This window comes from Notamacropus eugenii, chromosome 1, assembly GCF_028372415.1.
Source record: "Notamacropus eugenii isolate mMacEug1 chromosome 1, mMacEug1.pri_v2, whole genome shotgun sequence".
NCBI classification, from domain to species: Eukaryota; Metazoa; Chordata; class Mammalia; order Diprotodontia; family Macropodidae; genus Notamacropus; species Notamacropus eugenii.
Genome location: NC_092872.1, coordinates 489365572 through 489388021, shown reverse-complemented (window position 1 = coordinate 489388021; position 22450 = coordinate 489365572). Strand labels below are relative to the sequence as shown.

Genomic DNA, 22450 nt, shown 5'->3' with positions numbered 1-22450 from the left:
ATTAAAAACTTATTCTCAGGTTGTGGTAGGGTTTCAGTCCCCTTTGCTCTCTTTCTGTATCTAGTCTCTTGTCTCCCTCCTCTTTGCCTACTCAGCTCTTAATCAAGCTTCAAAGCCCTGATGAATTCATATCTCTTCCATGAAACTCCAGAGAGCTTAGAGTTTCAAGTGATCTCACAGAGCTTAGAGTTTACAGCGACCTCATGGTGCTTTTTCTCCTTTCAAGGGTCTTGAGCAGATGACTTCCTGTTGGGATTGGAAGCTCAAATCCGTGTGGATGGTCTCGGGCGGGTAAAAGTGGGACTTCTAAATCTTAGAGTCTTACGAGGCCCTCCATGAACAGCGGGGGTTCGAGAAGGTCAGACTGAGCTAGCTCGGCTAGCTCGGGTATTTCCGCCTCTCCCCGGGAGATACGTGATGGGTGGAGTCTCCCTGCCCTCGAGGTCATCCTGGATTGGAGCACACCTAGTTACCTAACAGCACGGTATTGAGATGCAAACTGTGCGGCTGAAGGTTAAGTAGGATTGAGGAAGCCTGAAAGCTCTCTCTTAGCAGTGTGGAGCCAAGAGGACAGTAGGCTCCGCTTCTTTTCTTCCTCTCTCCCCTCCCCCTCTCTCCCCGCTTGTACTTCTACTTCCAATCCCTTAAGCTTAGCCTCCTTAGGAAATCTCCCCCTCTTCCTCCTAAGGAAGACCCCCCTGCACTTGTAACCCAGACCCTGAAATAAAGCTCAACCCCTGTTCGACTCTGGAACGTCCTTTCTCTCATACGTTTATCCGGTTTGGCCAACCAAAGACCTGGGACAGGTAAGAAAGACTTGGGTAGCCCAATACAGGCCTCTAGGCTTGGCAACTTCCCTTATCAAGTCCAAACACCCAACATATATCTGAACAGAAATCCCTTTTACAACGTCTTCTCAAAGGGATCATTTAGACCCTTCCTGAAGACCTCTCCACTACTCCCAATTGAATTACTCGTCCATCATCTCTCCAAATTCTGTCCATCTTCAGGACCAAGTTTCAAACTCTTCTTCCACTCTGGTAGGAAGAATATCTACTAGTCACCCACCATAGAAGCTAGGCTTAAAAGGTATTAGAACCATCCTCAAAACTTATTTGTCTCAGGGGATTAAAGGTTCATTGATGTCACTTCTTAGTTTGATGAGTACTAAAAGGCACAAGTAGCTCCATCTCTGATGCTTGGCTAGTGGACCACGCTGGACAACTCAGAGGCAGGGTGACATTCAGCAGATTAAACACATGGTATCCTTGCTGCATATCCTTGTTCAACATCTTTTCCCTATGTCTAAGTAAATTTTATTTTGTTGATTGTTGAATGACCTATGAGTGTCACTTAATTTCTGTATTATATCGATAATTTGATTACATTAAACTGAAAAGATTTTGCACAACCAAACCCAATGCAACTAAGATTAGGAGGGAAGTAGAAAACTGGGAAAGAGTTTTTGCAACTAGTGTCTGTGATAAAGGCCTCATTTCTAAAATATGTAGAGAATTGAGTCAAATGTACAAGAATACAAGTCATTCCCCAATTGATAAATGGTCAAAGGATATGAACAGGCAGTTTTCAGAGGAAGAAATTAAAGGTATCTATAGTCATATGAAAAAATGCTCTAAAACACTATTGATTAGAGAGATGCAAATCAAAATAACTCTGAGATACCACATCACACCTATCAGATTGGCTAACATGATAAAACAGGAAGATGATAAATGTTGGAGAAGATGTAGGAGAGTTGGAACACTAATTCATTGTTGGTGGAGCTGTAAGCTGATCCAACCATTCTGGAGAGTAATTTGGAACTAGGCCCAAGCTACAAAAATGTGCATACCCTTTGACTCAGCAATATCGCTTCTGGGACTCTGTCCCAAAGAGATCGTAAACATAGGAAAGGGTCCCACATGTACAAAAATATTTATAGCAGCCCTCTTTGTGGTGATCAAAAACTGAAAATCAAGGGGATGACCATCAATTGGGAAATGGCTGAATAAACTGTGACATATGAATGCAATGGAATACTATTGTGCTTTAAGAAATGATGAACAGGAAGACTTCAGAGAGGCCTGGAAGGACTTATACTAACTGAAGCTGAGTGAAAGGAGCAGAACCAGGAGACCTTTGTACACAGCAACAACCACAGTGTATGAGGAATTTTTCCGGTAGACAGTACTTCACTGCAAAGCAAAGACTTAAATAATTCCCAATGGTCTCTTAAGGCAAAATGCCTCCCACATCCAAGGAAAGAACTATGGAATTCTATTGCAGAATGAAGCAGATCATTTTGTTTTGTATTGTGTTTTGATTTGTTTTATGATTTCTCCCATTAGTTTTAATTCTTCTATGCAACATGACTAAGGTGAAAATGTATTTAATAGGAATATATGTGTAGAACCTATGTAAAACTGCCATTTCAGGGAGGGAGTGGGAAGGTAGGGGGGAAGGAGGGGAGGGAGGGGAAAAAAATTTAAGATAGATGGAAGTGATTGTAGAATACTGAAAACAAATAAAATAATAATAATAAAAATTTCTATATTATATCTAAACTATCAGGGGACTGACCTGAGTCAAGTCTAGCCCACAACATCCATGAAGCCTTTCCCGGCAGCCTATGTCAGTCTACGCAAAGGCTCTGTCCTGGCTTTCTTATCTTCTTTTTTTATACACTCTCTCAGGGAGAACCAATAGGTTCAAATATAATCTCTGATTCCGTAACTCCAAATCCTACATATCCAAGCCCTCCTCCATCTCCTGAGCTCTGATCTCATAACTTCATCGGTCTGCTGGACATCTCCACCTGGATGTCCCATAGTTATCCCAAACTCACCAAGTCCAAAATAGAACTCATTATATTTCCCACTAAATATCTCCCCTCTTCATTCACTTCTTATTTTTATTGAAACTACATTTTCCCAGTCATCCAAATTTACAGCATAGAAATCATCTTCAACTTTTTACCCACTTGTCTCTCCTTGTCCCTCCATATCCAGTCAGTTTCTAAGTCTTGTTGACTCATTCTTACAATATTTCTTATCTATCTATCTATCATCTATTTCTCTGCTTATAGGCAACCAGCCTTTTTCAGGTCAGTATCAGCTTTATCCTGGACTACTGCAATAGACTCCCTGCTTCTAATCTCTACCTTTCCAACTCATTTTCACTAAATTTGCTGTTGTTGTTGAATCATTTCGCACTCCTACCACTCTTCATGACCCCATTTGGAGTTTTCTTGGCCAAGATCCTGGAGTGGTTTACCATTTCCTTCTCCAGCTCATTTTACAGATGAAGAAACAGAGGCAAACAGCGTTAAGTGACTTACCCAGGGTTACACAGCTAGTAAATGTCAGGCTGGATTTGAACTGAGGAAGATAAATCTTCCTGATTCCAGACCTGGCACTCTATATCCACTGCACCACCTACCTGTCCTCCAATAAACTACCTAATTGATATTCTTAAAGCACTGGTCTGATCACGTCGCTTCTCTGCTCATGAAGTTCTAATGACTCCCTATTGTCTGTATTTTAAAATATAAATCTTTTGTTTGGCACTAAAAAAATCTTTGTAATCTGGCTCCAATCTACTTCTCCAGATTGGTTTCATATTCCTTCCCCTCATGAACTCCATATTCCAGGTGGACTACCCAACTTGCTGATCCCCACTCTATCTCCCTTCAGCTTGTGCTACACAGCTGCTGCTCCGTATCTGGAATGTTCTCCATCCTCACTTCTCCCTGGGAATCCCTAGTCTCCTTCAAGGCCCAGGGCAAGCATTACTTCCTACCCAGAGGGGTTGTCTGGGTAATTGTTGCTTCCTTGACTTCCTAAAATTATTTGTGTGTGTGTGTGTATGTGTATGTATGTGTGTGTGTATTATATGTATATATATACACATATATGTCTGTGTGTGCATGTGGATATATGTATATATGTGCACATATATACATACATATTTACATCTATATCAATATATCTATCTTAATGATCTACATCATTCTCTCTTCAGATGACTGTAAGTTCTTTAAGGGTTGAGATTGCCCTTTGCATTTTTGTTTTTGTATCCCCAGGGCCCAGCACAGTATCTTGCACGTTGTAGGAATTTAATAAATATTCAATGAATTGAAATAATTACTCATTTCTTTATCTAAGCTTTGAATATTCTCAGAGTCCAAAAACCATATAACTTTAAAACTGAAATGGATTGTTGATATTATATAGTCTGTTTATAATTTTGTAATGAATTTTATAAATGGTGAAACTAAGACTAAAAGAGGGAAAATAACTTGTTTATGGTCACATAATGAGCTAATTAATTTCAGAGCCAGGACTAGACCCATTGCTCTCTTTGAAGAAGTGGTCAAGTTGAGAGCTAAGTCATTTTGGCAAATATTTACTCAGCACTTACTATCAACCAACCAAATACTAAATAAGCTTTAACTAAGCAATTAATTAATAAGCATTTATTAGGTAGTTATTATCCTCCAGACACTGCTGTAGATTCTAAGAATAAAAAGACAAAAATGAAACACTCCTTGCCCTTAGCTTATGTTTTATAGAGATTATACGTATATATGTATATATATATATATGTATATACATATATATATATATACATATATATATGTATATAAGCATATACAAAATAAATATGGGCTTTGGAGGTATTCTCCTAGACCTGAGTTCTCACTGGCAGGTTGGGTCCCCAGAGCTCAGATGCTACATCTCCCCCTCAGTTGTAGTAGTAGCCCTAAGAGGTTGCAATGTGTCTTTTCTAATTTTATAGCTCATGAGCCCCCACTGGTGTGTCTTTACTCTGATTATCAATTGTTTTCAATTAGTCAGCCAGACACAATTAGCTTTTAAGAAGAAGTGTTTACTAAAGTTGTTTAAGAAGAACATTTGGTAAAAACAACCCCTCAAAAAGTCTGACATATTTTCCCATAAGTCTAGATGAAAGTGGGCTCAAGTTTAAAGCATATGTGACCCAGGGTCGACACAGCTCTTGGTTGCTAGAAGTCATTTTCTTCCCTTTGTGAAATATTTCTGAAGTTCCCTTGGGCATGGTATAGCTTTCCTTGTAGGCAATTGGTCCTGGGCTTCAGATGCAGAAGTTGAAGCCATTTGCTACTATCCTGGATACAATGAAAAGTCCAAATCTTCTGGTCTTCCTCCAGTCAAAGGGATAGAGGAGGAGACTGAGGAGGGGTGTGCTGGAGCTGACTTGAAAGAGCATGTTATGGAAATGACTGCACATGTATAACCTATGTCAAACTGCTTGCTTTCTCAAGGGAAAGAAGGGAGGAGAGGTAGGGAGAGAATATGGAACTCAAGCTTTGAAAAAAGAATGCTAAAAATTCTTTTTACGTGTAATTGGGGAAAAATAAAATATTAAAAATTTTAAAAGAGCATGTTAAATTTTCATTCTGAGCATTTTCAACTAGGAAATTGGCGAATGCCACAGACTGGGGCTTGATTATTCTGTTGGTTGTTTCTAGACTTAATGAAGTGATAAGGAAAATGCCAATAATGCAAATTAAACTTAAAAGTCTGTCATATATACACATTTTTAAAAAGAGCTGGTTGTTAAACATTTACCAGCACCCCCCTGAGATCAAAGCTGAGGTGCTCTCCCCATCCTCCGCACCACTATTTATGCTTTTATAGGGACCTGGCTTCCCATTAAGCTGCTAGATGCTCAAATTTCTTGATTACAACTAGCTCATTTGTCTTACACAAACCTCACAGGGTGTGACCAAGTCCCTCAGCTAATCCAAATAGACTTCCTGTGTAATATCATTCGAATTCTTCCAATGGCTTTCAAAGATATCTAAATTGATCAACTGATTTTTGTAATTAGTCTAAAACCTATGATTGATTGATTTATTCAGTGGGGCATTCTTCTTCATACCTAGTAAACACATACTACTGGGGTGTTCTCATTTACTTTAAGTAGTGTGGGATATTTAAGGAACCTGCCACCTCCAGGCCACATGTGGCCCTCTAGGTCCTCAAGTGTGGCCCCTTGACCAAATCTAAACTTCACAGTTCTGTTTAGATTCTGTCAAAGGGCCACACTTGAGGACCTAGAGGACCACATGTGGCCTTTGAGGCCACAGGTTCCCCACTCCTGGTCTAGGCTAACACTAGACAATTTAATTAATACAAGGCAACTTAGGGAGGAAAAGACTAATAGTTGGGAAAATAGGAAAGGTCTAGTGTAGGAGGTGGTATCTAACCTGAGCTTTCAAAGAAACTAGGAATTCTAAGTGTCTGAAGTGAGGACAGAGTATGTTCTAGTCATGGGGTACAGCTTGTTAACCAAAGGTACTGAGGGAAATAGGGGATGGAATGTCATATACTATAAGCAATCTCTGGCTACTCTACCCTCTGCCTCAACCTGGACCCAGCATCTCAACTCCTGTCCTGGGAGTTCAGACTTCTAACTGATGAGAGTTCACTATATCTAACTTGCTCCACACCCAGACCCATCACACTGCTCTATGACCATCCTCCTGTCATGCTTATTTGTCAGCACCCCTCCCCTTTCCTTTCCACTTCTAGCCCTGGGAATAATAATTCAATCACCTCTACTATTCTTTGAGAGGACTGTCAGTCAATTGTACTATGACTGCACTTACATCCCGGTGACTCCAAAAGCCAAATCACTCCTCTCTGGCACTGACTCCCTTATGTACGTTGTCTTCTTTTAGAATGTCAGACCCTTGAGGGAAGGGACTATTTTTTTTTTGTATGTATCTCCAGTACTCATCACAGTGTCTGGCATATTACTTCCTAGTCATTCATTCATTCATTCATTCATTCATTCATTCATTCATTCATTCATACTATGGAGGGGATGTGTGTCTCATATAGGAGCCTTTTTCTACCTCTAGTATCCTGTGGTCCTATGTAGTTTATAAAAGTTTTCTTTTAAAAAAAATATTTTCTTGATACCTTTTGTTTTTATAAAACTATCATTCATGGGGGAGGAAAAAACCAGTTCCTCCTCTATATTCCATAATGAACTTTCCCTTATGATACAGAAAAATAATTAGTCACCAACCTCTGACAGTGTATGTTTTCTTAAGTCATTTCAGGAATGTGTATATCCTGTTAGGTACAGAGCTAGACCTTGAAGCCAAATCTCCTGACTCCCAATGCTGGTGTCTTTCACTCAACCACACTGCCTCCATTCTGGTCCTCAGTAATGTCTGGCAGTTAGGATTTGCCTCAAGATGAGGGCTCCTGTTAATGGTTTTAAAGGAAAAACAATAATGTTCACAATAGCCATAGCTGCAAAAGGCAAGTTAAGGAACTTAATGTTGACCCCTAAAAGAGGAAGGAGAAGTCAGATGCTGCAACCCTTCGGTTTATTTACTGGTCAGCATCACCCTTTCTCAGCAAGGTAAGACTAACCTCACACACTACCAGAGGTCACAAGTTGAAGGGGGAAAAGCAGAGAAGAGAATGAGATATGATAATTGACTTTACAAAGGTCAGTCTCTCCTTACCCAGATGAGGACTGAACATCTCTAAGTGAACTCAACAATTTTTGATTTTCTATTATAGGAAGGTCATGTAGCACAGTAGAATGAGCACTCATTATTTAATTGTCTGGTCCTTTCCATCTCTAACATTTGGTGATTCTACACCATTTGGTAAATGCTATCGCATGACTTACCGGAGTGTCTTCTTTTTCTTCCAAGTCTCCCCGCGATGACTAATAACAACCTACTGCCCCAGATTATCATGTGGCTGTCTTGAATCTGAAAAAAACACCCACATTGACAACCTATCCGTCTCTTGGGTTTTTCTAGCGTTTGCTAAATGAGTAACATCACCTGAACCCAAACAAAGGTCTGAATTCAAGACCACGCTTTTTGTCCAGGACAGCAAAGAGCATTTTCAGAGAGGAAAAGGGTAAAAGACAAGCCCTAAGTTCTCTTGAATGACCCTTCATTTTAAAGTGCTAGTGGAGGGTACAGAAAAGAATGCTGGATTTGGAGTCAGTGAATCTGGGTTCAAATTCCAGTCTATTATTTATTACCTGTGTGACCTTAGGAAAGTCATTTTTGTTTCTTCATCTACAAAATGAGGGAGTTGGACTAAATGACTTCTCAGGCTCCCTCCAGCTCTAAATCTATGACCCTATGTCCTGATTATTAACTCTTTCATTTCTCATGCACCAGACTCAAAGAGATATTGTCTACCTTTGATAACTTACATTAAAAACTATACTTGGTACATAACAAAGTCCTTTTAATCCTCAACCCCCTCTCATGGAAATAGCTTTGGACAGTGGAAGGAGCACTGTCTTTGGTGTCAGGATCTGGATTCAAATCCTACCTCTGATGTTGACTACCTTAGGGAAGTTACTTTAATTTCTGGAGGTCTCACTATCTTCATCTATAAACTGAAGGGGTTGCATTCAAGGCAATGATGAAAGAGACAATTTCTGAGAAACCTGGGAAGACATATGAACTGATGCAAAGCAAAGCGGGTAGAACCAGGACAATGATTTATAAAATAATGCTAAAGACACAAAACTTTGAAGAATTAAGAACTTTAATCAATGCAATGACCAGCTAAGATGAAATATGCTATGAACTGGAGAAGGAAATGACAAAGTACTCCAGTATCTTTGCCAAGAAAACCCCAAATGGGGTCATGACGAGTCAGACACGACCAAAACAACTAAACAACAAATCTGTGGCTGAGGAGTTCATGCAGGCTCCAGACATTATCCTAAATATGAAATAATATGAAATATGAGAAATTTTGTACTCAGGGTGCAGATTGAGACATCCTTTTCAGACATACATAAGGTGGGAATTTATTTTGCTTGACAATACCTATTTGTTATAAAGTTTCTGTTTTTGTTTTCCAATGCGGGGGGAAGGGAGAAAAAATAGATTTTTTTAAATAAAAAAATTAATTAAAATATGTGAAGTGTTTTTTTAAAAAATAGTTTCTGAGAGTCTTTCCTGCTTAAATATACAGATTTTTAATTCCATTATAGTAAGAGACCTTTTGATGTTCTTTGGGCGTCCCCTACACACCAAACTCTGTCCCGCCCCAAGTAGACCATTAGTTAGAAATGGAACTTACCTCCCAGTTTGACGTGAATCTTTAAGGAGCCATTTGTTGACCTCTTACCACTCAACAGATACTCATGCTCTTACAGAAGACCTCTTGTGAGATGAGTTGTATGATTCATTTCCATCCAGTAACATTTATTAAATGCTGACTGTTTGAAAGGCACTATTCTAGGTCCCCAAAGACTAAAATGAGAAACAGCTCCTGCCTGCAGGGTGGGGGATGGATCCTGGACTGAAATGTAATCAAGGAAAGATAATTTGAGGAGGGAGAGAGCTAAGGATGTGCTGATAAATCTTTAACAATTAGTTCTCAAAAAAATGAAACTATATACACAACAGGCTTTTAAGCTTAACCTGTATTATTAACAATTTCTACTTTATTTTTCCAAGTCTACAAAACCACAAATCAAGCCCTTACTTGTAGCCTTTCACTGATGTCTGAGGTGTAACTATTCATGCTGAAAAGTTAAGGACCATCCTAGAGAGTCATTAGAAGCTGGTTCATGTACATGACTGGGGAGAGCATCAAAAAGTTGGGACATCAGAGGGTCAGAAGAAGAGGTGATTGGGGAAGGCTTCACAGAAAAGGTGGCACCAGAAGAAAAGGAAGATGAAGATTCGAAGGAGAGATGAGGAGGTCACACATTTTAGGCAATGAAGGCTGGATTGTGGGAATTCAGGAGGCTGGAGACGATGCAATGTCAAGTTCAGGAGGATGATGTTAGAACATATGAGTCAAATCTATAGATGATAATTTGAGAAGGGAGAACACTGAGAATTAAGGGATTAGGAAAAGGCTACCTGGGGAAGCTAGATATCTTTGCCTTCTATGTCTGGCTCATTGTCCCTTTTTTGAACTCCTCCATCTGTGACAAGTGGATAGAGTTCTGGGCCTGGACTCAGGATGACCTCAGACACTTTCTAGCTGTGTGACCCTGGGCAAGTTACTTTACCCTGTTTGCCTTAGTTTCCTCATCAGTAGAATGAATTGGAGAAGGAAATGACACAGCTCTCCAGTATCTTTGCCAAGAAAACCCCAAATGGGGTCATGACGAGTCAGACACGACCGTAACAACTAAACAACAAATCTGTGACTGAGGAGTTCATGCAGGCTCCAGACATTATCCTATCTCCTTTTTCTTCTTCTCCTGATACTTTACTGATTTTCTCCAAACCAAAAGACTGTTTTTTTTTTTTTTCATAATGGTAAACTTTTATATTTCAAAGTGCTTTCCTGACCATCACCATTTCATGTAGGCTCAACGTGGCTGTGAGGTTAGCAGGTCAAGTGTTATATCCCCATTTGACAGATGAGGAACCTGAAGCACTTTAGAGATTTGACCAAGATCATGTGGCTAATGGATGGTGGAGTCAGGTCTGCGGAGTATTACTGCAGCATGCTCTCTACTGTGTGGCAGTAGAGCAGACAGAAAGCTCCGGAAGCTGCAGAGTTTTTGTCTTGGTGTTTTTGGTGACCTATCTGCTAGGAAGCATTTGATCTTGGTTTCAAGTCTGAGGTTTTATTAGGCATGGTGGAGACAGGAAAGTCTGAGGCTCTAGTTTCAGGCCCCAAGCCCTGGCGGGGTTTGCCTCTCCCCAGACCTCCTGCTAATAGCTACATCTCTTCACTCAGAGAAACCTGTTCCCTACAGGTAGACGTTTCAGGGTGGGCTCAGTCCCATCTGGGAAATGGCCCCAGGGAACATGCAATCAGCAAGGCCTTTTCTCCACCTCTCTAGCAGTTGTCTGAGACTCAGAGCCTCATTACCTATATTAAAAAGAAAAAGAAAAGAAGGCGTGGTCTGTCTTTCCTTAGACTAAGTCAATAAATTAGAAGGTGATTCTTCTTTGGCTGCATGTTGATTCAGAGACCAAACTGTTTGAACTCCCTGGATGACTGGCAAGGTTGGTCCTGCAGACTTCATTGGGGCTGAACCAGTGAAAAAGAAGTGGTTTCCCACACCCCTTCCACCTCTGGTTCAGCTTTCTCACTCCTTTCTGAGGTCAGCTATTGAGAAAAAGGCTTTCTGCTGGGCTCAGGTTAGAAATGTCAGGAACCAGTAGAGCCTGTTCACTACTGAACCAAGTAACCAAACAGTGCCTAAAACCTGGGTAGGGAGGAGGTGCTGCCCACTAGTCAGAGTCCAGCTCTTCCTTTTGGACTGAGAAGCAGATAAGTAGTCTTGGCTGACTTTTCCCAGGACCAAATTCAGTAAGCTAACGGACCTCTCTTTCCACTAGCTTGACAAGTCTCCATTTCCCTGAGAGGATGATAAGAGTCACACCTGCTCCTACCAGGAATACTGGGGAGAATGAAGACTATATGGGAAATGGGGTGTTTCCTTCCAACAGGTGAAGTATGTAGGAACAGCTTGTATATAAAGGGGTGACCACAAGTAATACGGGGGAGGATGAATAATTTGAACTTAGAAACTATGTCTGAGCTTCTGCTAAAAACCACCTTTAAAAAGGAAGGAAAGGGTGAGGAAGAAGGCTTCGCTACCTGTGATGAAAACAGCTTCCCCTCTCTTTCCTTCCGTCTCCAGGACAAGAGGTAGGCCCAAAGGGGCCAGACTCTGCGCTACGTCCAGGGCCTGAGGCCTGATGTTCCTTTTTGTACGACCCCTTCTTCTCTCATATACACTCTATGCTTACTCCCCTCAAATCTTTCTTCCTTCCCTCTACCTTCTAGCTTTACCCGAGTGTGAATTAGGGAAACAGGTTGTAGTGGGGTGTGTCTGCAGGGGAAGGAAGAACAAAATGGGTCTGGAAACCATTTCTAAAGTTCCAGACTGAACCTCAGACTTCTCACTTCCTAACTCCAGTTACAGATGGACTCCTAACCTTAGGCCAGCCATCTCTTAAATATGTATAGTCTGTGTAAATCATACTCAAAAGGACATGAAGATGGCTCAGAGGGCTGGTCACTTTAGAAAAACTGTGCACAGAGCATCCAAGATTGCCTGATTTCTTCCATCTCCCTCATATTACCTCCCTCCAAATTACCTTATATCCACTATGTATGTGCTTATATATTTACACACTTTCTCCTCTGATAGAATGTAAGTTCCTTGAGGTCAGGGACTGTTTTACTTGTTTGTGTCTTGCCTCAGCACTTAGGTAGTTCCTGGCACACAGTAGGTACTTAATAAAGGTTTGTTATTAGAAGGAGCTAATGACACAGTGGATAGTACTGCACCCCAAAGACCTGAGTTTAAATCCAACCTTAGATTCTAGCTGTGTGACCCTGGGCAAGTCACTTAACTTTTGTTTGCCCCAGTTTCCTCAACTGGAAAATAGATAGAACATCATCAACTTTGTGGGGTTTTCAAGAGGATAAAATGAGATATTTATAATAAGCCCTTGGCAGAGTGCCTAACATGTTGTTGTTCAGTCCTGTCTGACTCTCTGTGACCCCATTTGGGGTTTTCCTGGCAAAGATACTAGAGTAATTTGCCATTTCCTTTTCCAGTTCATTTTACAGGTGAGGAAATTGAGGCATACAGGGTTAAGTGACTTGCCCAAGGTCATACAGTTAGTAAATGTCTGAGGCTCGATTTGAACTCAGGTCTTCTTAACACCAGGCCTGGTGCTCTATCTACTGAGGAATCAGCTCCCTCACTCAGCACACAGTAGGTACTCTATTAGTGCTTGATCTCTTTTCTTCCACCTGTTAACTGATTGTTTTTTCCAACAACTCCCCAAATTTCCTACAGTGTCTATATATTGGGGTGGCTCAGTTAATGTTTCTAACTGATAGACTGATTATCAGTCTGACTGAATGTAACAGCCCCAGTCACGATGAACTGGATCATTGTGAAGAGTCTTATCATCTTAAAATCTGTCCGCTCTCAGTTCTTCTCCCCAAAGGGGTTGGGTACAGGGGAGATGAATGTTTTGCTCATATCCTCTTTCTTTCAGGGTTTCCGACCAGCTTATTTGCAAACTAACTAGAGCTTGTAATGGCGACTGTAAAACCCAAACAGTTGCAAAGAATTAGTCTCTCCCCCCCATATCCTCACACTACTTTTTAGTCAATTTCTCCAACACCTGGAGGGCTCAGTTGTCTTTCCCAAATCTATTTGTTTTTCTCTGATTTGGCCTCCCTGAGGTTCCCCCTGAGAAAGGACAATTAAAGATAAAATCCCACTGGTTGCTGGAGTCCAGAGCTCTGCTCCATCCATCCAGCTGTCTAAACACACTCCACGTTGTAGTGCTGGAAGGAAAAGAAAGAGACAGAAATAGGGAAGGAAGCTGATTGACTAAACTTTCTATAAACCAATTCTATCCTCTTCTCCTGCACAATGTGGGAATGATGGGGAGGGATACATAGGCATGCCTTGCCCTTGGCACAGCTTTGATGCCACCAGTGTTTATATCCTCCCATGTGACTCTAAATGTCCTTTCTTTCTCTCAGATCACCCCCAGCCCCTCCTGTTTCAGAGGAAAGGGCCTGTTCATAGAACCCTAGGATATCAGAGCTAGAGATCATCTAGTCTAACCCCTAAGATTTACATTTCACAGACAGGGAAATTGAGGCCCGGAGAGGGGAAATGGTTTGCCCAGAGTTACACAGCACATCAGAGGCAGATCTATGGCTAGAATCTAGGCCTTCTGGCTGCTAGGTCAGCTCCTTTTTCTCTCTAGACCATCTTTCACTAGGTGAACAGGAAAAGGGAAAGGAAGGGGAGAAGATTCAGCTTATGGAGATGAGTCTGGATAGGGAATTACTTAACTCAAAAGAATGAAGCTCTAATGTTGGAATTTCAAGCAAAAGTGATGACTTTAGGACGTGATTGTACACACACTCTTCCTTACCCTTGTCACAAATCACCCCCTTCTCCGTCATCCAATTCATCTAAATCTAATATTTATTAAACAACCTACTGTGTCCAGAGCACTCTGCTAGGCACTAGGGAAGATATAAGAATAAGTCCCTTTGCCTTTGGGGAGCTCACTGTCTAGTGGGGAGATATGACAAATACAGCCATCCCTTCTACATCACCAGGGTTTAGGAGTGTAGTGCCCCTGTGATCTGGAAAATCCATGTAAAATCTTTTGGCCAGAGAAGATCTGAATTTTTTCTTTTTTATAAGGTGCTTACAGTATTTTATTGTAAAATTTGGGTTATTTGGTCATAAGCTCTATGTTGTCTGAAGCTTCTGCAAAGTTCCCCCAAATTCTCATTTAATTTCTTATGTCAACTAGCAACATATCGAAACCATGATGGGGAAATCAAAAGAAGATAATTTCATTAGAAAAGTATAAAAGAAAATGCTTTGAGCATGTCATAACTTGGGGACAGGAAGTGCCATCCTTTTTCAAAGGTGCAGTCAAAAAAAGTCATGTAAGAGTCCATAGGCTAAGATCACAAAAGGAGTTGAGCATGATCTGGGAGAAGAGCCTAGAGTCCTTCACCACAGACTCGTCTGCCATATAGCCGTTCTGTAGGCCTGATGAAAAAGGCTATTTCAGAAATACAAAGCACAGGTTAGGGGAGCTGCATCATGGCAGTCAGTCAGTCTGAGGCACAAGACTTAGCACAATGGCCAGGACTGAGACTAGGGAGCATACAAAGCACATACACACACACACACACACACACACACACACACACACACTCAAAGATAAATAACATTACTAGGCTGTTTATCGACCTCACTTAAAAGCAATTTGCCAGCAAGTCAAGACCTCACCTTCATGATATCATTGGTCATCTTTGAGAAGGAAGGACGAGTAACAACACCCCCAACCAACTAGGAACTAAGAGAGGGAGAGATCCCTATAGGTGACTGTGATTAAGGAGAAAAAGAAGGTAGGATTCAGACTGGACCTTGAAGAACTGGACCAGATTGTATCTGAAGTAGGATAGATGGAGGTGGTATTTTCTTCTTTTTTTAAAATAAGTTAATTCATTTATTTTTAGTTTTCAACATTCATTTCCATAAGTTTTGAATTATTCCCCTCCCCCCTCCCCAATTTGATATAGGCTCTACATATGTATTCCTATTAAACATATTTTCACATTAGTCTTGTTGAATAGAAGAATTAGAATGAATGAGAGGAACCATGAAAAACAAAGCAGAGCAAAACAAAACACACACAAAAGAAAATAATCTGCTTTGCTCTGCATTCAGACTCCATAGTTCTTTCTCTGGATGGGGATGGCATTTTCCATCATGAGTCTTTTGGAATTGGTTTAGGTGCTTGCATTGTTGAGAAGGGCTAAGTCTATCAAAATCAGTTATCACACACCGTGGCTGTTACTGTGTACAATGTTCTCCTGGTTCTGCTCCCCTCACTCAGCATCCGTTCCTATAAGTCTTTCCATGTTTTTCTGAAATCTGCCTGTTCACTATTTCTTATAGCACAATAATATTCCATTACATTCATATGCCGCAACTTGTTCAGTCATTCCCTAATTGATGGGCATCCCCTCGATTTCCAGTTCTTGGCCACCACAAAAAAAGAGCTGCTTTAAATATTTTTGTACATGTGGGTATTTTCTTCTAAAATGAGAAAACATAGCCAGAGACATGGCTGAGGCCATCCCCTTAGGACAGGTGTGCCATTCCCACATAGATACCCTCATACAACGTCATGCCCAATCATGCTCTATAGAGAAGAAAGCAGCAGGTTTATTTATAGAAACTGTTTCAGGGCAATAACATCCTCTTTACCCTCCACCCCCGCCCCTACCCCTATGAAATTGGGAGAAATGAGATGAGAGAAGACTGAGTGACATAACCCCAGGACCAAAGACTTGAGGCCTCAGTACTCCAGTGAGGTATTCCTTAAGTTATTATTATTCCAATTAGAGCCAAGGTCCTCCCACTCTGCCCAACCTTCTCCAGATTTATAGCGAAGAACTGGGCAATTCCTTAGGGACTCCCCTGGACTCTCCTTCTGGAAAGAAAAGAGGCAAAACTCTGAGGCTTGAGGGAAAACGGGATGATTTATACTCATTTTGATTCTACTTGAGGAATAAGGAAATAGTAGGTTTTATCCCTACTCTAAACAGAGAAATAAGTTCTTCCTAAGGTGCAGAAGGTAATTGTAGTGTCTCTGGGTAATTATAGTCAAACCTCCCTAATCCAAACTAATTGGGGGAGAGGCCCATCTGAATTAGTGATGAACCTAAATTATACATTAAAAAAAAGAAATAAACTTTTATTACAAAGAAGGATAAGTCCTTTGTCCTTAGGAATGCTACAGAGGGGCCCCTAATAAAGTCCTCTCTGATGCTATATCTTGGCTCAAAAGACATCTTGAGTTCTCAAAGGCTTGGACAATGGAGTGCAAACTCTGAAATATCCTAACAGGTTAGAAAAATTTAGGATCATAGTATTATATACTTAGAGATGAAAGGGAATTTTGAGGTCATCTAGTCCAATCCCCTCAATTTACAGTTAAAGAAAACTGAAGTTGAGAGCTTAAGTGACTTGTCTAAGGACATACAGGTAGGAAGTAGCAGAATCAGGATTTGAACACAGGTCCTTCTAACTCCAAACTAGTTCCTTCCACCTCTTTCCCAGCAATGGGGAAGCCTAGATAAATTTGGGGAGAATGATCGCCAGAATATCGAATTGTGGGGCTGGGGATAACACATGATGAAACTGCTTATTAAGGGGCAGTTGTTAGTCGAAGGAGTAAGCTCCTGGATCTGTCGTATATATCCCCTTCTCTACATTCTCCATAGCCCTAGCACAGGCCCACATCACTTCTTGACTAGACTATTGCAATAATCTCCTAATTTCTCTCCTTCCCTCAAGCCTCTCCACACTCCAATCCATCCTCCACTCAGCTGTCAGTGATTTTCCTAAAGTGAAGGTCTGACTGTCACCCTCTCTTCTCCCTATCCCCATTCCTCCACATTCAACCAATTCTAATGTTTCTCTATTACCTCTCTCTGTTCAGTTGTTTTCCAGTCTGTTGCACTCTTAGGAGGTTACAGGTAGATTCTTTCTATTTTTACTTTACCCTCTGGATCTAATAGATCTGGTCAGTTTTCATGTGTGACGTCTTGTTGTTCAGTCATTTCCATCATGTTTGACTCTTTATGACCCTGTTCAGGATTTTCTTGGCAAAGATACTTGCAGTGGTTTGCCATTTTTTTCCCCAGCTCATTTTACTGATGAGGAAACTGAGCAAAACAGTTAAGTGATTGCCCAAGGTCACATAGCTAATAAGAGTCCAAGATCACGTTTGAACTCTGGTCTTCCTGACTCCAGGCCCAGCACTCTATCCACTATGCCACCTAGCTGCCCTCTATTATCTCTACTAGGATCAAATATAAAGGTTTTTGTTTGGCATTTAAAGCACTTTACAACCTGGCCCCTTCCTGGGGTCTCTCTGGCCTTTTTATATTTTACTTCTTTCCATATACTCCAGGATCCAGCTACACTTGGCCCACTTGATGTTCCTCACCCATGACACTCCATCTCCTATCTCCATGCATTGGCATTGGCTGTGTCCCTTACCAGGAATTCTCTCCTCTGTAGGAACATTTCCTGATCTTCCCTCCCCTGCTTCCTTATTACTTCACATATCTTGAATGTACACAATTGTTTGAATATTGTCTCTGCTGTTATAATGGCTATAGGGACAGTGATTTTGCCTTAGTACAGTGGCTGGCACATAGTAAGGTCTTAATAAATGGTTGTTGATTGACTAATAGATGAAATTCACTTAAATTCAATATTTATTTAGTGCCTGTCATAGGTAAAGCCAGATATCTAAGGTAGGATTTGAAAGCAGACTTTCCTGATTCCAATCCCAGCCCTCTGCCCACCAGACCACACTTCTTCTAGATTAAGGTTTATTTTGTTTAACTCCAGAGGGTAGAACTTTGAGCACTGGGTGGAAGTTACTAGGGGACACTGATGGGAAGGGTATGGCAGATTTATTGGTTTATTTATAAGGAAAGGGGCAGCTAAGTGATGCAGGGGATAAAGTGCAACTGGAAAACAAGTGAACAGCAGCAAAGCAAAGTAGAAGGAAAATTTGCTAAGTGAGCTGTTCTAAAGTGACTGCTCAGTGGATGGGGGCTTTCTACCACTGGAGACCTTAAGGTAAGGATGGACGAGTTCCTGTAGAAAATGTTGTAGAGAGGGTGCCTGGTCAGGTCTGAGTTGGCTAGATGACCTTTGAGGTCCCTTACAACACTGAGATTCTGTGACTTCCCCTCTTTGGACCTCACTTTGCTTATTTGTAAATCTGGAGATAATAACACCTGCCTCACGGACTGTTGCTAGTGAAGATCAAATGAAAGTTCTCTGTGAAGTATGACTCCCCTGAGGCTGTGCTGTGGCTGTGAGGGCAGGTCAAATGCTTGCTCATCCCTGGATGAGAGAGAGAGACAGAGAGAGAGAGAGAGACAGAGCGACACGGAGAGAGACAGAGCGACAGAGCGACAGAGAGAGAGACAGAGAGAGACAGAGAAAGACAGAGACAGACAGAGACAGAGACAAAGACAGACAGAGACAGAGACAGAGACAGAGAGAAACAGAGACAGACAAAGACAGACAGAGACAGAGAGAGAGACAGAGAGAGAAAGAGAGAGAGACAGAGAGAGAAAGAGAGAGAGACAGAGAGAGAGAGAGAGAGAGAAATCTGTTTTCTAGGCAGCTACTCCATATCTATAGAAACAGAACAAAGAGGAAATGAAAGAAAAATGAAGTAGATGTTGTAAGTGTCCTTCTGTAGTCCTTATAAACAAGCTCCCTGGTTACTTTGCACAATCTCTGAGTTGTCTGTGAGAAACAAACAGCCAGAGGAGGGGAGCCTGATGGTCAGCCTTAACGAAGGCAATTGCTTTAGTCAGGCTTCAGTTCCCTCACAGACTTCTGGACTGGTGTAATCAATCAATCAACTAACATTTACGAGGTACCCACTGTGTTCCAGGCATTGTGCTAAGCACTAGAGATATAAAAAGAGGCAAAAGATAGTTCCTGCCCTTACGGGGTTCACAATCTAATGGAGGAGACAAGAAACAACCAAACATATACAAATTGTATACGACAGAAATAAGAAATACTTTACAGAAGGAAGGCACTAGAATTAAGAGGAGTTGGAGAAGGCTTCCTGTGCAAGGTGGAATTTTAGTTGTGATTTAAAGTAAGTCAGGGACGCCAGGAGGCAGAGATGAGGGACAACATTCCAGGCACGGGTGACAGCCAGAGAAAATGCCTGGGATAAAGTGTCTTGTTCTTGGAACCCCAGGAGGCCAGTGTCTATGAATGGAAAAGTACCTGGTGAGGAGTAAGATATAAGAAGACTGGATAGGGGTTTGGAGAGAGCTAGCTTATGAAGGGCTTTGAATACCAAAGAGAGGATTTTGTATTTGATCCTGAAGATGACAGGGAGCCACTGGAGTTTATTGAATAGGGATGATGGTGGAAGTGACATGTTTGGAACTGAGTATTAGAAATATCACTTTGGTCGTTGAATAAAGGATAGATTGGAGTAGGGAATAGCCTTGAGGCAGGCAGACCCACCAGCAGGCATATTCAAGAGATGTTGCAAAGGGAAAATCCACAGGCGTTGGCAGCAGATTGGATATGGAAGTGACAGATAATGAAGAATAGAGATGATATCTATGTTGGAAGGAGTGGGAGGGGGTGTTGCTCTTGACGGTAACAGGGATATGTGTGTGTGTGTGTGTGTGTGTGTGTGTGTGTGAGAGAGAGAGAGTGTGTGTGTGTGAGAGAGAATGTGTGAGAGAGAGTGTATGTGTGAGAGAATGTGAGAGACAGAGAGAGTGTGAGAGACAGAGAATGAGAGAGAGAGAGAGAGAGAGAGAGAGAGAGAAGAAGGGGAGGGAGAGAGTGTGTATGTGTGAGAGAGAGAGAGAGATTGTGTGTGTGTGAGAGAGAGAGAGTGTGTGTGAGAGAGAGAAGAAGGGGAGGGAGAGACAGAGAGAGAGAGAAGAAGGGGAGGGAGAGAGAGAATGTGAGAGAGAGAGAGAAGAAGAAGGGGAGGGAGAGAAAGTGTGTGTGTGAGAGAGAAAGAGAGAGTGTGAGAGACAGAGAGAGAGACGGAGAGAGAGAAGAGGAGGGAGAGAGTGTGTGTGTGTGAGAGAGAGAGACAGAGAGAGACAGACAGAGAGGGACAGAGAATTTAGGGGAAAAGATAATGAGTTTAGTTTTAGACATGTTGAGTTAAGATGTCTACAGACATGCAGTTCTAGACGTCTGCAAAGCAGTGGGAGATGCAAGATTGGAGGTCAGCAGAGAGATAGGGGCAAGATAGGAAGATTTGAGAATCAACAGCATAGAGATGGTATTAAACCATGGGAGATGATGAGATCACCAAGAGAAGTAATATAGAAGGAGAAGAGAAGAGGGTGTACAATATAACCCTGAGGGACCTCTGTGTGAGGTTAGAGAATGTGATCTGAAGGAGGATCCAGCAAAGAAGACTGTACAGGAGATTCCTCTTCCTACACTGAATACTTTGTGGGTACAGCATACTGCTAAGCAGGATATCATGGATATGGGCCTCATTCCTTGACCCTAATGCATTGATACAACAGTGTAGTAGATGAGGCATTGGACTTGGAATCAGGAAGACCTGGTCTCAGATTCTCTTCCCGGTGCTTAATAGCTATATAACCAAAGAGTATGGGTTGGTGTAGGCCACTGAAGATGTTTGAAAGCACAAATCCCAACACTTTAAAAGCTGTTTTTGTAACTTAATTTCGGGTATAGCCAAATAGTCAACACCAGGGAGTACTCTTAAATCTGGCTCCCCCCTATTTTTCCAATCTTTTTCCCTCCACACTAGGCTAGTCACAACCTCTTGTTGCCTCAGTTTCTACATCTGTAAAATGAGGGATTTGGACTCAATTGCCTCTAAGATCCCTTCCAGTTCTAAATATAAGATTCTCTGATTCTAATCGCAGGCAGAAACTTACCCTCAATCAAGGCCATAAACTGAACCCTAACCTCAGTCACAGATGAACCCAACTCCAACATTTTGTTTTGTTTTGTTTTGTTTTTGAGAGGCAATAGGGGTTGACTTGCCCAGGGTCACACAGCTAAGTGCCTGAGGCCAATTTTGAATTCAGGTCTTCCTGACTCCTAGCTGGTGCTCTATATCCACTGTGCCACCTAGATTGACCTGATGCAAAACCCATTCTTTTCAAGCTGTCCCACACAGGTTGTCGGCTGCAAGGACTGAGTGAAAGAGTATGGATGGCTCAGTGCAGCCATCCCCAAGGTTCAATTCACAGTTCATAACCCATCACTTATGGAGGGTCATTTGGGAACATTGTCTTCACATGTAAAGGATGGTATTTTTAAATATTCATCTCTCTTGCTAAAAGTTCTGAAGGAGAATCTATCCATAATGTGTGCCAAATCCAGCCCCTCAGAAATACCTTTGTTCTCCCAGGTGTTGCCTGGTGCCTATGGTTCCCATGGCACAATCTGAAGCACGATCAGGGGCCTGCTGGCTCCGAGACTTACACCCCCCACACATGCACTCCTTCCCCTCTGGTCCAGACCTTCTCCAGCATTCCCAGCTCTCCAGGGCACCATTGCTTCATGGACATATACACACAACAAATCTCTCACAGCACTGGCCATTGTTCCCTAGGCAATCAGACGCACAGAGAACTGGGGAACAATTCAGTTGGGGGAGGAGGCAGTTAGAAAAATCAACCCCACCCCCCCATCACCAGAGAAAGCTCCACCACCTGCCAGTGTTTGGGAAGACGTAGAAGTGAGAGAAAACATCTTCTTCTCTTCCATACTATTTTCTCCCAGAATTATGCCCTGGGGGCCTGAAGGTGTAGTGTGTGTGCTTGATGCCTTGGTTCTTTATTCTGAGTCTCACGGGAATCTGGCAGGGACCAAGCAAACACATAAAGGTATTTATTCTACCCTTTCCTTGGACCTTGATTAATGTCGGGAGGAAGGAGGAAGGAGGGGGGGAGAAGAGGGGGGAGCTTCAAGAAGAACAAGGAAGGTACTAATTCTGACCCTAGGTTGTGAAGGGAGAGGAAGAAAAATAATCCCACATTGGGATTAAGGAGACACTGTGGCACAATGGAGCATTCCTGATAGGGGTCAGGAAGCCTGAATTCTAAATCACTGCGTGACCTTGGGTAAGTCACTTCCTCTCTACCCATTTCAGCTTCCTCCATTATAAATGAGGGCTGAGGGTTAAACTGGACAATCACTTTAAGAGTTCTGAGATGCTATTAGATAGATAGGACTAAACTGAGGTGGTACCTGGGGTATCCATAGGGACAATGCACAGTGATGGAACCAGAGGACTTGAGAAGGAAGGGGCCTTAGAAATCATCTAGTTCAACCCCTTCATTTTATAAACAAG

At 41.9% G+C, this 22450-nt stretch overlaps 1 long non-coding RNA gene across 1 annotated transcript; it reads right to left on the bottom strand.

Moving 5' to 3' along the window:
- Nucleotides 1-8561: 8561 nt before the first annotated feature.
- Nucleotides 8562-21705, bottom strand: LOC140519660 (uncharacterized). The gene is made up of 2 exons (XR_011972258.1): nucleotides 21492-21705; nucleotides 8562-9344 (listed from the first exon to the last, which is right to left on the bottom strand). It is a non-coding gene; the product is annotated as an uncharacterized lncRNA (long non-coding RNA).
- Nucleotides 21706-22450: the final 745 nt, after the last annotated feature.